The sequence below is a fragment of the Melospiza georgiana genome, chromosome 10 (assembly GCF_028018845.1).
Source record: "Melospiza georgiana isolate bMelGeo1 chromosome 10, bMelGeo1.pri, whole genome shotgun sequence".
In the NCBI taxonomy this organism is placed as follows: Eukaryota; Metazoa; Chordata; class Aves; order Passeriformes; family Passerellidae; genus Melospiza; species Melospiza georgiana.
This window is the reverse complement of record NC_080439.1, coordinates 3,005,991-3,024,544: the sequence shown is the minus strand read 5'-3', so window position 1 is coordinate 3,024,544 and position 18,554 is coordinate 3,005,991.

The window sequence follows — 18,554 nt, the reverse complement described above, 5'->3', positions numbered from 1 at the left end:
CGGTTCTTGGGATATTAAAAGCATTGTGAAATTGGTGCATCTCTAATCATTCTCTTCTCAAGGTCATTGTTCAGATCTATGTCTGTACCTTTGAGTACAGATATTTGTAATTAAGAAAGTGAGAAGCCAAGGAAAAGTGCAGGGCCAGAGGAGGTGGGATTTCCTTAAATTCTCCTATATTTGACTGGATATACTAAAAATTACCAAGGTTTATGTGCGTGTCAGCTATTTCACATGAAGAGAAGTGATTCCATTTCCTCTAAAGTCAGTCCTTAGAGATTTGACCAATATTTTTCAAACCTCTAGCATTTGTTCTAAACAGGAAGGATTTTCCAAACCCCTGCCCCAGCAGAATGTGGGTTTTTTTCCTGCAGTTGGCTGAGGTGCACAACTCTGTGCCTTAATCAGCTTTTTTCTCCTGAATGGCAACCTTGAGTGAATATTTGGTGATCATCCTCCAAGCAGCCCTGGGCTGTTCAGAGATGTCCCTTTTCCAGGAATTCAAAGGAAATGGGGGCTGGCAGTGCCAGAGATTAGGGGCAGGCTCTGCAGGACGTGTGTGAAATCCACCTTTTGTTCCCTGAGTTGTTTCTGTCTGATCCCTCCCTCACATCTCCACAGCAGCCTTGGTATTTCTTAAAAAATTATTTATTTATTTATGTGAAAATGCTGTTCCTCTTCAGAGCAAGAACCAAAACTCAAATCCTGAATAAATTACACCAAATCCTCCTCGCCCACGATATGGACCTGTATAATCTTCTATTTCAACTAAATTTACCTTTTTTTACCGTTTCAAAACCTGCCTAAAGAGGTCCAAGGCACATTTGTAGTTCAGTGTCAGAAAGCAGCACAGTGAAACAAAGAGAATATTGTGTAAATATATCCTGAGATTATGTACTTTCTGCAAGCTTGATTGCGTATTTTAATTGCAGCACGATCATTAAACACATCTGCTTGGAATAATTCTATTTTATTTTTTAATTAAATCCAAATTCTCGGTGTCAGACGAGAATTCTGATGTCACATTTACAATTCATTAGAGTTGTAATTAAAAGGTGCAACCAGACTGGAGAATTAGAGAATATTGAATTTGAGAAGGCATTTTGTTGCATTGCTTCTGTGACAAGCTAGTCCAGGTTTCTACAAATAAATTGTAGATTTAACAACTAAAAAAGGTTGTTGGGACAGGAGGATTAAATTCCTTTACTAGCAAGTCCATGGATATAAGAATGATACATAAATAATTTTAAAAATCCATATGGTGTGAATGATTCCACCTCAGGCCCACAAGTTTTTATTGTTTCTTTCTGAATTCCAGGCACTCACCCTGGAAAGTTATTCACTGAGTCCACACAAATAATAATTTGTATTAATCAAACAATAATATCTGGAATAACTGTTTAAAACTTTCTTCTCAGATGACGAACTCGCAAGTCAACACTGATTTTTTGCTTTCTAGATTGTGAAGTTGCTCCTGGCTCTGTGTCCAGAGAGTTTGGTGATGTTTTTTTGGATGCAATGCTCCTCTTTCCTCTTAGTGTTGATCCCAAAATTCCATTTAAATGAGCGTGCAAACAGTGGTGAATGAGAGGAGATGAGGGAGGGCTACAAGCAGCAGTAAAATTCAATACTTCAGGAATTGTGAGTGCAGCAAAACCTTTACAAAGGCGACAAAAATAAGAATAATTATCTTTTGTCTGAGTGGAAGAAAAGCTGGAGAAAAGTTTCACAACTGGATGATGAAGGAGATGTTTTATAGGTTTAAATACTACCAAGGCATGAAAACCAATTCATCTCCTGACAGGGAAATTGTCTGGATTTCAACATGGGACTCTTCCATTGATGCCAATAAAATATTGTCTCTAATAACATCATGCTATTGAAATCTTATGCTTTGTCTCCATGCTCTGTGAATGACTAATTAAGAAGTTAATATATATGATAATTATATTTTATTTCAGATATCTTTCTATACATTTGAATTAAAAGTTAAGTCATTTTTCAGCATAAAGGATGTATATTGAAAAGAGATCATTTCAGTAATGAGATCATTCCACTGGAAACCCAGGTTTGAACAGAAATTCTTCCTTTTCAAACACAACCCATAATTCAGCAAGTTTGTAAGTTCTGTTTCATTCTTTTATTAATAGAATCTGTAAGTGATAAAGCCATAAAATGATTATATTCAAAGCTTTTACTGGCGAGAAAGGAATGGAAATCCTCTCGTTAAAACAAAGTTCCTGTGTGTGGTTTCTCTGGTGGAACATTGTATTTGACTCCACTGAGACAGAAACTCTCCAGCCCATTTTTTTCCTCAAACATTGTCTTTTAAATCTTTTATCTCTCAGTTCCAGCTACAAGTTATCCATTCCTTCTAGGCTCAGTTAAATTTCTTATATATAATTCTTTTTTTCTTTTTCGAGACAGGTGATGCCTCAGAACTTTCTCTTTGTGGAAATTTAGTTTGGTTTTATTTTTGTTTGGATGTTTTATAATTTCAGCTTGGAGTTGAAACCATAAATTCAGATATTTTCAATAAAACAGATATGTGTATTTTAATATAAAATAGATGCCCCACTTTGAGTTTGATTCTGTTCCAGTCCATCTTTGGGCCTCCTTGAGCCCCTCTTTGTGCTGTGTGCCACCAATATTTGCAGTCCCAGTGAATGTTTCACTGCTGTGCTGCAGAAATACAGCAAATATCTGATACTCCCTGCACTTATTAAATGAATTACCTCCTCCTTTCTCACTGGCAGCTCATAAATATTTAGTTATGTTTCTGTATCAGCCGATAATTTAAAATAAATCAGACAGAATGACAAGCTCTACCTCTATATCAACTTATGCAGGAGCAGTTAGAGGAGAAAATAATAATTTATTTGATGTGATTGAAATAATCAGTTTATTATTTCAAATAATAATTGAAATTATTATTTCAGTGGGGTGGAGATGACTCAGGCCAATAATTCAGGTAACCTTAGGGAGGCTGCTCTGGTTTGGTTTTCCCTGGGTGAGTCCAGGGCTCTCCCACCTGAGGATGTGTCAGTGACACTTTGATTTTTCCACCTTGTTTGCAGAGCTCTCCACTCTCAGTCGATAAAATAGCCCCAAACTACAAAAGGAGACAAAATGTCAAGGGAATTTCATTAAGTATTGCTGCGTTTGTCACAGTAATAAGCAGATAAAAACCATCCTTGCTATGAAAGTGACACTGCGCATGAAAGTCCTTTGATAAGTGGGGTGATAATTAAGTTTTCTCAGTTATCTGTCAGGATTTTTGCAAAGGTGTAACAAAATTCTGTAGACTTTGTCTGCTTAATCCATGTCTTTATCACTAGTGAAGCAGTAATATTTCCTGTCTGTTTTTTGAGTTATTTCCAGCTTTTTTTCTTCAATGACTGTGCAGAAACATGGAATAACTTCAGGAATTCCTCCTGGTTCACTCTGGAGTTGATTTAGACTTCTTAAAAATAAGTAAACTTTGTCTTATTTTAAAATTTACACCTAGCTAAAGTGTATTTCTAATCATAAAAGTGATTTTTAAAAGTAGATTACCCTTATTTGTACTCATATTCTCAGAAATTATTGCACCTGTACTCATGCCTCATTGAATTAATTGTACCAGAATGGTTTTTCAAAGTTTAAATGCATTTTCCTCTTCTTGAAACTAGGATTAAATTGCAGTGGCCTAGATGGTTAAAATTTTCCTTTTCATGGGTTTTAAACACTGAATTATAATTAACATTTCTTTTTATTCTTCTAGGACAGGAGAAAAAATCCTTACTAAGTCTAAATATGTTTTATGTCTCATATTTTTTTAGTGTAAAGTAATTCTGTTTTTCTGATGAGGTTCCTGGGCTGACAGGGAGACTTTCATAAAGACTCACCTGCATTTTTCAGCAAATTTTGGGGACCACACAGCTCTGGTTTCACAAATCTTTCCAAGAGAGTGACAGATTTAAAATGGATCAAAACTCTTCTGGGTCCTCACTGAACACACTGCTAGAATGGTAGATTTGAAAAGAAAAATTTTGCTTCTTCCAGGAGTTTTATGGAATATAATTTTGGCCTAGAACGCTGCAAATAAAAATGAAAATTATATTTATTATTGGTAAAACATTGGCTGTCCAAATGAGTGAAAGGGAAAATGAAGGATTTTGGATTAAGATGGACGTCCTGGAAAATGGTGAAGCTTTCAGCAGGAAAGTTTCTCCTCCTTCAGGAGCAAATTTAATTATATTTTATTTAGATGGGGTTGATCCACCACGTTGTTCAAGCCCATGGTGTTTAGACATGAAGTTTATTAGCACAAATAAAAAAAAAGATTATTTGAGAGTTCTGAGTCAAAGCAGTGCCCCAGTTTTTGTCAAACCACTGGGTTCCAGGTGTTCCAACACGGTGACAGAATTGGTCATTTATTGATCATCCAGAATTGGTCATTTATTGATCATCCAGAATTGGTCATTTATTGATCATCCCCTCCTGCTGGTGCTGGGGAATTTCACAGGCCAGGGAGATGCTGATTAATTCCCAGCAAGGTGGCAGAGGGATTCCCACAGGAATCTGCTGGAACACCCATCCCATCACCAGCAGCAAGGAAAAAAATAAAAAAAAAAATTAAGGTACTGAATTTGTATTTAGAGATGGAATTTTTAGTTTAGGTGTTCTAAACACAGCCACTTTTTAAACTGCCTTAGCATTTAAAGAAGGTTACAGATTTTGAATAAAGTAGTTCCAAATAAATTAATACATAATATATAAATAAATAAATATAAAATAATATATATGTATAAATAAATATAAATATGTATATATACATATATATAACATATAACATATAACATATAACATATATTATATATTATACATTATACATTATATATTATACATTATATAATAGATATTATATATTATATATAATATTGTATATTATATATAATATATATAATATTATATATTATATATTATATATTTATAGTCTATATATGTATAAATATATATACATATATAAATATGTATAAATATGTATGTATATACATAAAATAATTAATTAATTAAATAAATAAATAAATAAATAAAATGCCATAAATAAATATATAAATTAAAACTAGATTAAATCTTCACACTGTAGTGAGGAGACCTCATGAGCACTAAAAGGCCACTCAGGGGTTGGACAGAATGTGACTTTCTGGGCTCTCTTGTCCCTGACATGGTGCAAATCCACCCCAGGCCCAGCTGATTCCCAGACAAGGTTGTTAAACAAAGAGAAAAATTTCATTATGCAGAGCACAGAGCCTGGGGTAAATTGCCTTCTGCTTTTTTTTGAAAATGGGCTGGAATGGTGCAGGAACAAACTGATTTCAGTCTCTGTGGCCCAAACTCCAGCTTTAATTGAGCTCTGGGGATGTGGGGACTCAAAGCTCTAATTTACTCTGGCACTCAGTAGAAGGGAATGCAAAATCTCTGATATCTGCTGTGTTTGGGTGTTGTGAGATAAATTATGTGAGATAAATTGTGAAATAAATTATCTCATTTCTTCAGACAGGGGCTCAGGTATCGACTCACAAATACACACACATTACATTAAATACACTTTTATATATCTTTATATATCTATCTATATCAATATCGGTGTCAATATCTATATCTATATATTTATCTATAACTATATGATCTATATCTGTACCTATATCTATATCTTTATATGTATATATATATATATGTGTGTGTGTGTATATATATTCTAAAGGATGTGCCATAAAGCAGAGTTCTTTCCACTCTTTCCACAGTTAATTTATACAGAAGTTCCAGCAGCTTATTAAGCACAAATTATGAAAAGCCCACCATGGAAAATGGAAATTTCCAAACTCTGCAGGACTTTCTTTGATGGAATTCAATGGTATTAATTTATATTGTATTTATCCTAATTTTTACAGTTACATCTGAAGCAATTATCAGTGTTCGGTTTTCCTTCCTGTTGGTGGGTGTTTGGGTTTTGAAATTACTAATTTTGCTGTTAAAATTATTTACTATTAAAATTATTTGCTATTAAAATTAGTATTTTAAATTGACAGCAGCGTGTAGGTTTTCATTAAAATTTTAATTACATAAAAAATTATTATAAACCCTGTGATTTCAGGAATTTCTTCAGAGGAAAACAGATGGACTTAATATTTCAATTTGCAACAAAAATACTAATTCAGCTCTCCAACCACCAGCTATTAAGGTTATTCAGTTGACTTTAATTATTTTTCTTAATTTAACCACATTGAAAACACATTAAGTGTGAAATCCAAGGCATAATGGCATATGTTCATAAGGTTTTACAAATTAAATCTGGTTTTGCATTCTTGCAATGCTGATCACTGAATTAACCTCTTCTTTTTTCTCCGCTGGGCTCCCATTTAAGAAGCTTCTGGAGATCGTGTGGCATGAATTTCAAAAACTGTAATAAAAAGTAGATTTAAGACAAAATGGGGTTTAGTGGCCATGGTGGTTGAAGGTTGGACTTGGTGATTTTGGAGTTCTTTTCTTGCCTTGGTGATTCCTTGATTTATTCTGGGTTGGTGAACAAAGAGGGGGAAATTGGAACTTGTTGATTTTATGGCAATTTTACTCAGTCCACAATATGAATAACCACATCCACTGAAGGTAAGAATCAAGAAACATTTGTTGCTGTAATCCCTTAAATTCTGTGATTTACCAATTTACGTTGCTGCAATCCCTTAATTTGTGGCATTTACAGAATTCACATTGCTGCAATCCCTTAAATTGTGGCCTTTACACAAGTTGCATGGCTGGAATTCCTAAATTCTGGAATTTACACAATTTATATTTCTGTAATCTCTTAAATTCTGTGATTTACACAATTCACATTGCTGTCATTCCTTAAATTGAGGGATTTACACAAATTGCATGGCTGGAATTCTTAAATTGTGGGATTTACACTATTTACATTGCTGAAATTCCTTAAATTCTGTGATTTGCAGAATTCACATTGCTGTAATTACTTAAATTGTAGAATTTACACAAGTTACATGGCTGGAATTCCTAAATTATGGATTTTACACAATTTACAATGCTGAAATTCCCTAAATTCTATGATTTACACAAGTTGTGTTGCTGTAGTTCCTTAAATTGTGGCATTTACACAATTTAAATTGCTGTAATTCCTTAAAATCATCTGCAGGCTGCACAAGTAACCTGCTATAAAAACAACCCAATTGATTAATTAGCTAAACTTTGCATCGGCCCTTTCAGAACCATTATTCACCCCCTAAATTACCTTTAAAAGCTCAGCTTAGATGGTTTAGTTTGGAACTAAAGCAAATATTTAGACCTGAGTGCCCTAAAATGAAGTGTTTAAAGGAATATTTAACACAGGTGCCTGTGCTTGGGGTCTTCAGTGCTGCTGGATTGCTTTGGAATTTGAATAATCTGAATTCAGATCAATTACAGCACCAGGAGCCTTGGACAGCTCCTAAAATGCAGGGAGGGAAAGCAGCATTTTAACTTTTTCCAGGAATGTTTTTAACCTAAAGAAATATCTTGAAACGCTATTTTTAAAATGCTCTTTTGAGGTATTTTGCAAATCTTAAAGCAAGTGAAGCATCAGCCCCACATCTGGGAGGAGAAAGGGAATGAAGGAATTAAGAATCTGTGTGGAGTAATGTTAAAAAGTACAGAAATATTAAATTATCACACTGCTCTGAGCAAAAACTGAATAGAAATAACTTTCCCATCTCTTCTTCTGAGCACTTTTAGTCACAAATGTGATGTTTCTCCTCTGGTATTAGCAGAACTATGTGAAGGATGTATTTTTATTTTTCGCATTTTACAAAAAAATTATTAAAATTCCAACCTGCTTTAAAAGGTGCTCAGTCAAAGGGATTCAACATCCATAAAGAATTCCTAAAAGTGCCTTCACGGGTGATGGGATTATTTGTGAATGCTGTGGGAATGGTAGAATTTGGTAAAGAAACTTAGACCACCCTTTGAAAACTTCCTAAAAGCTCAAATTTCCCTCTTCACAGCAGAATGTGTTTCCTGCAGGCTTTGGTTTGACTCACTCGGGTACCTGGGAGCAGAATTTAACCTGGAAATGTTTTCACTGCGTTATTTGCGAGGAGATCTCCTCATGATGGGCTGGCCCATCCCAACCTCAGCCGTGCTGGCATTCTGTGGGAGTAAAAGTGGAATTCCAGGGGATTTTTATCAGGGGGGTTTTATCATTCACCCGTGCATTCTCTGCCATAAAAATGCACCACAAACCCCTCAGGGGCTCACATTCCCTGGCACTGTACAGGTTCTTCAATAAATGCGGAATTAACAAAAAGCCAAACAGAAGAAGAAACCTCTCAAAGTCCCATGGAAATGCATTTTGTTGATTTTTATTTCCATGTGAACAATCAATCCCAGTTATCTCTCAGAACCTGGCTTCATTGGATAACGATTCTTTGTTGGTGGTTTTCTTCATCCCTGCATTCCAAAGGAGTTTGTTTGAACACTTTTAGGATTTGCGAATTTTAACTTTAATTTCCCCTTTTGCTGGCACTTTGTCTCTCCACTGAACTGTTCTTTTAACATGTTGTTATTACCATAAAATAACCACCTCCTCACCAATCCCCAGCCTAAAACCACTCTTTCCAATCATTCTTTTCCTGCCCACTGTTGCCTTGATTTTTTAAGTTCTTCTGAGCTTTCTGATGTTTATATTCTTGTAATGAACTTTCTCACACACTTTATATAAATAACTCATTGTTTCACATTCTTTTATGGAGGAGCAGAAATTTGATAGACTGTTAGTTTGTCCAGTGTCATTGGAGAGGTGGCACTCCCATCCTCCAATCCACTGCCACTTTTAAAAATCTATAAATACTAAAATCAAAAATTAAACACCTGTGGTGGTGTTCACAGGGGTTCTTGGATGAGGGAAGAGACGAGGATCTGACTCCATGTTTCAGAAGGCTGATTTATTATTTTATGATATATATTACATTAAAACTATACTAAAAGAATAGAAGAAAGGATTTCATCAGAAGGCTGGCTAAGAATAGAATAGAAAGGAATGATAACAAAGGTTTGTGGTTTGGGATCTGTGTCTGAGCCAGCTGTCTGTGATTGGCCATTAATTAGAAACAACCACATGAGCCCAATCCCAGATGCACCTGTTGCATTCCACAGCAGCAGATAACCATTGTTTACACTTTGTTCCTGAGGCCCTTCAGCTTCTCAGGAGGCAAAATCCTAAGGAAAGGATTTTTAATGAAAAGATGTCTGCGACAAACACCCTCTTTTTTACCTTAGAGAATCCAGTGTCTGTGTTGTTTAATTTCATGTCCTAACGTGACGCTCCACTTTTGCATTCTCCTGCTCACCCCAGAGGCCACAGCCTCCTCCCTGCCATTGTTTTATGATGGATGCATTTTCTGGGGCTCTCTGTGTCGTTTTGCCATTGATCACTGCTCCCCTCTCTTTACAATAGATGTGTGCCAATACCAATTAATCTTGATCCACTTGTTATTTTGTGACCTTTAAAAAGGCCACGTCTCATGATTTATTTGCTTCTGCTGGGTGCATTCACAGATTGTTTTGCTGCTGGAGAACCAGGGGCTTTCTGTGATTTTTTTTTTTTAAACTCATTTCCTCTGCTCCAAATGAACCCCCCCATCGAGCCATATTGACATTCTCACTCTGCTGGAGACTGGTAAATGTTATCTGGAGAACTGTTCTGTTTCATTTCCTAATTTTAATTGCTCCAGGCCGTTCCTCCAGCACTTCAATGGGTTTTGGAGCAGGAGGTTTGCAGGCACTGCAGCTCCTGCTGAGGAGGGAGAGCAGCAGGATGGAGCTGGCCATGGGCTGGAGCAGGCAGGACTCAGGTGCTGGCCATGGCCAGGTGGAAGAGAAGCAGCAGAAAAGGAGGAGCTTGTGGATATCTTCACGTGGAGAGGCAGGGCTCTGTTTTTAAAAGGTAAGAACTTGTTGAGGTTTTTTTTTTTTTTTTCCTAATTTTTTTCTCTGTCTAGTCGCAAGTAAATAATTTATTGCTTTTTCCCTGTTGTTTTGAAATTCACTATTTAATTCACTCTTTTTTTTTTTTTTTTTTTAAATAGATGAATTAATTGTAACATTTCAAAAGTAAGTTGCACTTCTAGGTAATTTTTAAGAAAAGCACCATTATCCCCTCTCCTGGGTGAGTACAGCTATTCATGATTTTATGTTAATCTGTTTCTCCAGATTGTAATAATCATGTTCTTTTTCTATGTAATTCAAATAGACTTCACTGGAGAGATCTTTGCCTGGAGGAGCTGGAGAGGGCAAATATTAATATAAATTTTACTATTGGCAACTGTTGCTATTTGACCCTCTCATAAATTCTTGTCTGTCCCTTCCGTGGGATCTGGAGTCCATAGCTTTGACTGACTTGCAGAAAATTAAAGTTAAATGTCAGCCCACCAGAGTATGGCTTTGAAAGTCAGAGTTTTCCTTTCCTTCAGACCTCATATACTCATCTCAGTATATGGCATCTTGCTTTAAGGAACACTTATACAATTTATTTATGTAAAATGCTGGAATCAAATCTATTTTTAAATAGTAAGAGAAGTACCATGGGCCATAGTTTGAAATCCAGTCTCAAAAGAGAAATTATAAATGAAAATAAAATCACTTATCTGTGAACACTGATCAAATCCACAGCGGGTGTGGATCTGTTGTATTCAATGAATGCCAAACCTCACATTGAATTTTTCAATCCCAAACCACGAGATTTTGCTGGAACGAAGCTTAAAAAGAAAATGTATTACAGAAAAGAAATTATTACCAAAAAAAATTAAAGGAAATAAATAAAAGGAAAAAGTATATAAATATATAAAATGTTTTTATAAATATATTTAAAATATATTTATAAATATATATTTTATATTATATATACATATATTCATATATATACACATATATATACATATATACATATATATACACATAAATTATTACAAAAAAAATTAAAGGAAATAAATAAAAGGAAAAAGTATATAAATATATAAAATGTTTTTATAAATATATTTAAAATATATTTATAAATATATATTTTATATTATATATATACATATATACGTATATATACACACATATATATACATATATACATATATATACACATATATATACATATATATATGCATATTATATATACACATATATACATATATATAAAAGGAGCTCCTGCAAAGGGGAGATCTCAGTTCAGAGCAGGAAAAACTCCTCTTTTCTTCCTCTCCATTGAAGCTGGAGGCAGTTTTGTGCCACTGGAGAGCATGGAAAGATCTCCTGAGGTCCTCATGTCACGCAAGGCGTGTTGGATCCCACCCAGGCATCTCATTTACAGCTGATCCCAAAGTGGGATGTGGACCCCAAAATCCTGGAGAAACCTGCTCCTCTCTGAGCTGACAGAGGGGCCGAGCTGAGCAGAGACAGCTCATCTGTGCCACCTCCTCTTTGTCATCCCAGGGAATAATGAATTTAGGGACAGGAGCCTATTTCAGCTCTGGCTTTCTTTGTTCCCTGCTCAAACTCCTCTCCCTCTCTCATTCATCTCTGACCAGTGCAATGTTTAGGAGTCAGAGGCTTGTGCAGCTCTGCAGCAGGTGGGATTTTGGATCAGTGGTGCCCAACCCATCCTGCTTGGGAGATTTTGCTGGAATGTGGCATTTTCCTGGAATGTGGCATTCCAAGAATCTTACACTTGGCTACCTGTGCTAATTCATCCTGAATTTTCATCTCTTTTCAGTGTTTCAGTCTTGATCATATCACTCCATGCCAAACCCTTGTTCTTCTGTCAATGTGCCCAGGCTCTGGGGGAAAAAAAAGCAAAAATAAAAATAAGACAACATTTGTAAATTCTCAGCCCTTCAAAAAAAAAAAAAAAAAAAACAACAAAAAACTTCCAAATTATTGCTGTCATTTTGAAAGCAGAAGAGTTTTCACCTTTCTAAAAACAGACAGCTCTGTACTCCTATAGAGTTTGACATTTTCTGTGCAGCAGATATTGACTCCAACACTCCCTTGACAGAGCACAAAAATTCATTTTGTGAATTGTATTGACAGCCTAAGTAGGCTCTTTCTTCTCCCTTGAATAAGCTTCTCTAACTTATTAACTCAGCCTTGAGGGGTTTGAATATTTACATCCAAAACCGAGATCTGTTTACAGCCCAACATGTATTTTGGTATTCAGGAGACATGGGATGAAAGTTCCCATGAAATCAAACTGCTGTAAAACTTCCCAGAGCTCCCCAGTGATCAGGAGGTGTCCTTGTGCATCAGGCTCTGCACCATCCTATGGATAACCAGCTTCAGGCACACTCCAAAGTGACATTTTCCTCATTTGTCATGAATCTCCATCCCCAGAACAAGCCTGCCTTGTGATGCTGAGGTGAAAAAATGGAAATTTTAGAAATTCACTTCAGGTAATTTTATCTGATGAAAAAAAGAACTTTGATTTAATTAAAATAAACCCCATGATTTTGTACCAGAAAACTCACCCAATACTGCAAACAACCTCTACAGCCATGCCCATAATTTTGATTACAAACAGAGAGAAAAAAAAAGCTCCAGGATTATTATTTAATGAATCATAATTTGATTAAAACTTCTTCTGCATCCTACCTTTAACAGCACACCTGGAATATATCAGCTCTCCCAAGATGACAAGTTTCCAAAGAATAAAAGCTCAGGTTTCAAAAATGATGAGCCAGATTTCAGAGGACTCTATCTCAGCTCATTTCGATCTCATACCCTAAAGAGACCAAGATAAATTGTGTTTTTTGGGTTTTTTAAAGGTTTTTTTTGCTTATGGAACCCTCCATATGTGCCTGGATAAATGAAGATGAAAATCGGCTGCATTTTCAAAGGCTAATTCAAGAAACTTCCAAAGTCTTCTGTTCTTTCTACTGATCCATCAACATTTTCATAAACCAACTGTTTTCATTTCAAGCTGTGGTGGCTTCAGTCAAATTGGATAAATCTGTTCAAATTCTTTTTAATTGGGAGAAAGTGAGGGAACAGCCACTCTTCCTTAAAATCCCTTTGGTGAAGTGCAGCTGTGGCAGCCAGGGAGCTCATTAAACCCCATCCAGAGTTTCCCAGACTTTGCCCAAGTGTTTGTCTTCCAACTGCTGCTTCCTGTGAAAATTCCTGCTTTTTCACTGCATTCTCTGCAATAGAAATGGAGATTTTGGTGTGTCCCTATTCCCTGATCAGGTCTTTGTGCTGTGGCTCCAAGTTAGGCTGGGCCTGGAGTGGTTTTTGGGAGAGCTTTCTCTTTATTCTCTTTTTCTCTTTTTCTCTTTTTCTCTTTTTCTCTTTTTCTCTTTTTCTCTTTTTTCTCTTTTTCTTTCTCTTTTCTTTTTTTCTCTCCTCTTTCTCGGTTCTCTTCTTTTTTCTCTTCTCTTTCTCGTTTCTCTCTTCCTCTTCCTCTTTTTTCTCTTCTCTTTTCTCTTTTTTTCCTCTTTCTCTTTTCTCTTCTCTTTCTTCTGCTTTTTTTCTCTTCTCTTTTCTTTTTCTTCTTTTCTCTTCTCTTTTTTCTCCTCTTTTTTCTCTTCTCTTTCTCTTTTCTCTTTTCTTTCTCTTTTCTCTATTCTCTTCACTTCCTCTTCTTTCTCTTCTCTTCTCTTCCTCTTCTCTTTTCTCTTCTCTTTTTCTCTTCTCTTTCTCTTCTCCTTCTCTTTTCTCTTTCCTCTTTTCTCTTCTATTTTTTCTCTTCTCTTTCTCTCTTCTCTTCTCTTCTCTTCTCTTCTCTTCTCTTCTCTTCTCTTCTCTTCTCTTCTCTTCTCTTCTCTTCTCTTCTCTTCTCTTCTCTTCTCTTCTCTTCTCTTCTCTTCTCTTCTCTTCTCTTCTCTTCTCTTCTCTTCTCTTCTCTTCTCTTCTCTTCTCTTCTCTTCTCTTCTCTTCTCTTCTCTTCTCTTCTCTTCTCTTCTCATTCTCCTTCCCCTCTCACTTTTCCCTGTGTCTCAGGCTTTGTGCAGCAGGAACTCTGAGCTGCCTGGAGCAGGAATTTTTGCTCCAGTGCTGCAAGGAGCCCAGCAGAGCAGGATCCAGCAGTGACTGCTGCCTGGCTTCCCCACTGACTGAGATTGCAAAAATTATGAACTCTCCTCACTCATTTGAAGCGGTTGCTGCTGCCATATTTCCATATGGCAATAAATAAATATTTCCATACTTATTTTTTGCCATAAAGTAAAAGTTTGGAATGAAATTCACACATTCCTAATGCCCAGAATAATAAAAGGATAAAGAGAGTTCAGGCTGTGGAGTGGCTGCTGTGAAATATTCTGATCCCTGCAGAGTCCTTCAAGGAAAGCCAAGGGAAATCCAAACCAGCAGCAACAGCTAAGAGATATTTCTATTCTACAGGCTTCTACAGAATTTGCACTGTTAAATACATCTGTGGATGGTGAAAATGAAAAAAATACTGACTTTTTTATTTATAACCACTTCTGGTGTAAATAGCATCCCACAGGCAGAGCCAGTATATTGAGAATTGTGGGGGAGTGCAGTGTTTGCTGCACAAGTTCCCAGGAACCCAAACAAGAATTTGCAGCAGCGAGGAAATGAGAGCTCCTGTGCCAAAGGCAGGCAGGGAATAACCAGAGAGATCACAGGAAACACTGCAGAGAGGTTTAAATATGTGCAGAGCTGAAATCCTGCCACCAGCACCCAGGAAGAGCCAAGGATTAATCCAGTGGAACAAATACTCCAGCCCAGAGTGGAGGATCAGCAAATTCTGAGTTTGCAAACAAATCCTTTGTGGCTGTTGGAGTTCCGTCCCAAACATCCCCGAGCCAAGCCAACAAGTGTGATTTGTGCATCCAATGGTCGGCACAAAACTCTTCAAAATAACCCTGTGACAGGAGAAGGTTGGGAAGATCAAGGTTGGAATTTGCTGCTTTTCCTGTGGAAAACTCTGGGAGAGCATTTCTGTGATCCCAGGAAGGTTTAATATTTTATTTGAAAGTTTCCCAGTGCCATGTTCCTTAAGGAAACATTTGCATTATAATTAAGGAGGAATAAAATATCTCACAGAGTTGCACAACATCCCCATGTTACAATTGCTTAAAAGACATCACTAGTGTCAAGAACTGAAAATACAGCAGCATTCTCATTTCATTTTAAATTTCAGTGACTTTCATCTAGAATTTAATTTTTTTTCTTTGTAAAACCAGAGAGCTCTTGCCTGGAAAAGCTCTGTGAACACTCTATAATATCATTGGAAGATCAAAGACTTTGTTTTTAGTTAAAAAGGTGATCTGTGTGGAAAGCAGTCACAGCTTTTACTACAGCAACATTTATTATTTACTGATAATGTTGACAGTAAAGAGAAGTAGCAAATACTAATTTTCATGTTGTGAATCAAACTGAAGGTGAAATAATGCAGTAGCTGAAGCAAAATAAATATGTACATGTTATATGCACTCAAATTAAAGAAAGTTAACCAACCCTTGGATTTCTAGGATGGAATATGTGCTACAGACAAGACAAAGGTAGAGATTGATCAGTAATATAAGAGCTGGATTATATGGATTAGGAGGATAATTGGATTTTAAATGTCACTAAACTAATTCTGGGCTACTGAACTGGACTTTAAAATACTCTGGATTATGGTGAAAATATATCAGTTCCTATACATCCATCTACAGCCATCTGAGCCTGTCAAATGAATCCTCCCCAGCTGAAAAGATGAGAAATGCCATCATATTTAAATGACTTCACAGCACCAGAAATAACAACACAAAGATCAGCAAACCTACATTGGCCAAGAAGAGCAGAAACTCAAAGAACAAAGTTTCCTGCCAGTCCTCCTCCTTCCTTTTCAGCTTGATCTGGACAAAAACCATTTGGTGACATCAATTTGCTCTCCTGGTTCCTGTTAGTTTTATTGTGTAAATAAAGATAAATTCTTTTCCTAAGGTATAAATCACATATTTTTAATCTTTTATCACTAGTCAGTCAAAAGGAAAAATACAATTATAGAAAGTCATGGTTTTAGTCACTTTCCTTTCTTTGATTATTTACCAGGTTTGGGTTTCTCGTCTCCATTGTACAACAATTTCCTTCTCTCATCTCTTTGTTCCAGAACTCAGAACAGCTTGAATTTGACAGATCAGATTTGGTGAGTGTTAACAAGCTAAAATCAGCAAAACATTTTTCCAAATAGTTTCTTACAACTGTAGCACTGTTGGATGGGTTTGGATGATTCTGGCAGCCACTGGAGAAATTAATTTGCAGCAATTCCCAATATTAAAAAAATTCCTAATAGGGGGTTTTGATGGAGTTTCCAATGCTGCAATTGATTTAAGATAATCAGACACTGTGGTTTTACTGTGCTGTGAGGATCCTTCCTCATTTCCTTCACAAAGGTAATTTCATTTTCCTTCTCTCCACAGTGAGAAGCCATAAAAGAGAAGAATCCTCACCTCCTCCTGCCTTCAGCTTCACCCCGTGTGGACATTACATTTATTTGTGTGCTGTGTGTTCTGGGGCACACCAAAGGCTCGAGTTCTCCAGTATTTCATCCCTAATGGTGGCCAATAATTGGTGCCAAGGAAATAAATAAAGGGGAAAAACCCAATAACAGGGTAAGCACCCGTTATATTCTCTTAGTTCACAGCCAGATTTACTGAGCCTCGCTTGTGCCACTTTATTTCCTGGATATTTTGCAAAATGTTCTTGACAATGCTTGGCCACGGTGATAAATGTTATCTTTAAATAGAAACCTGGATTGGATGGTTTGTGCACTCCCACCTGGGTGTCAGGAAGATCTACCTGATCACCACAGGTTCTGGTTCCTTTTGTCACTGCTCACCCTGGCAGAATGCAATTTTATTAAAACACTGATAACACCATTTTATCACCCTGGCAAAAAGAGAAATATTTCTGAAGGGCAAGGTGAATTCATAAGAAAAAGCATTCCCTTATCATAAGTAAAGGAAATGTACCAGGTCATGTGTAAATACATGTTTGATTTATCAAAGCTCTTTGCCTTCTACAAATCCCCAAAGTACAACTGGAGTGACCCACCTGGTTTGATGTACAAGAAAATCTATTCCAGTGAATAATCTGAGACCCTGGAGAAGGAAAAGTATTAAAATTTCCAAATCCTGAGTGCTAACAGGATGTTTGTGCTCTAATTTTGTCTGGATCTATTTCTTGTAGAGTCCAGGAGAAGCCTAAGATGTCTTTGCCAATCTGCTGATTAAATAAGATTGTTAATGTGTGTTAAATTTGGAGTCATCACTACTGTGTGAAAAGTTAATCTGTTTTAAAACTTCAGGCAAGTCAGTTCACAAAATTATGCCTCCAGATAATTTGTTTCTGGTCATTCATGGCTTCCATTGGAAAGCAGATGTGCCATGCCAGGATTATTTGATATTGCAACCAGCTGAGAGCATGTCCTCCAAAACCTAAGGAATGTTTTTTTCCAGAACAGACAAAAGCAGCTTAATTTTTTTTATTAAACTAACAGGTCGGAATCAGCTAGGAATTTGAAACAGAATTCCCTGGTGTTCCTATCACTGGAACAAACAGGAACAGGCTCCAGAGTGGATAATGACTTTGACTCTGGTAGATAAATCCTGACAAAATTCCCCGCCCATCCCACTGGGGAGTTTAACACACAAATGCAAATAGCAAACCACGCAAACCCTGAGGGTGATTTATTGCTTATTTCCATGACAATGGCACCTCCTCTCCTTGCTCTGGGGGTTGATGGTGGGGACTGTGGCATCCTTACCTGGCGTCTCTTGCCAGGGAGATTCCTATTGAGGCCAACAAGGCACCATCAGATTTTCTGCGTTTTAGCTAAAAAGTGTGGCCTGGAAACCTGCTAAAAATCAAACCCAGAGAACCCTCCAGAAGTCAAAAGTCTGCAGGGCACAGACTTGGAGAGGGAACTCCAAGGGGGGACTCAGGGTGCCTTTAACTTGGCTGCGATCCTGTACGAGTGCTGATTCCCACTGGGGTGGAACAGGGAGTCAGACATTAAAAAGATGTGTTTTACACTGCACAGATCCAGAAAATTGCTCTGGCCTAATTACCCCTGTGATTTGCTTCGTGTGATTTCCCAGTTCTCTTAATTTGCTCCTGAAAAGTACCTGGTGTGTCAATGTTTAACCTTTTCCAGCCAGAATGAAGGTTACTTCAGCCAGAGGAAACATTCTGCAGGATGATTTCTTTTATTTCCTTAGGCTTCAGTAGGTGACTTAACACCTGAACAGCTTTTTCTTAGAGCTTCTTTTTTATTTTCCTTTAGAAAAGTACTTTTCAAGGACTCACAGTGAGTTGAAAAATACACAAAATATCTCTAAACTCAATTCATTTCACATCGCTATGATGGTAGAAAACACAGATATGTCCAAAAACCTTACTGCGTACAGAAAAAAATGTGGGGAAAACCTTGCTTGATATTAAAGTTGCTTTGCAATAACCTCATTTGTCAAGTTTTAAGTAACTTCTGAGGCTTTTGAGATTAAAAGCTCCTATTGAACACACTGGAAGTAGAT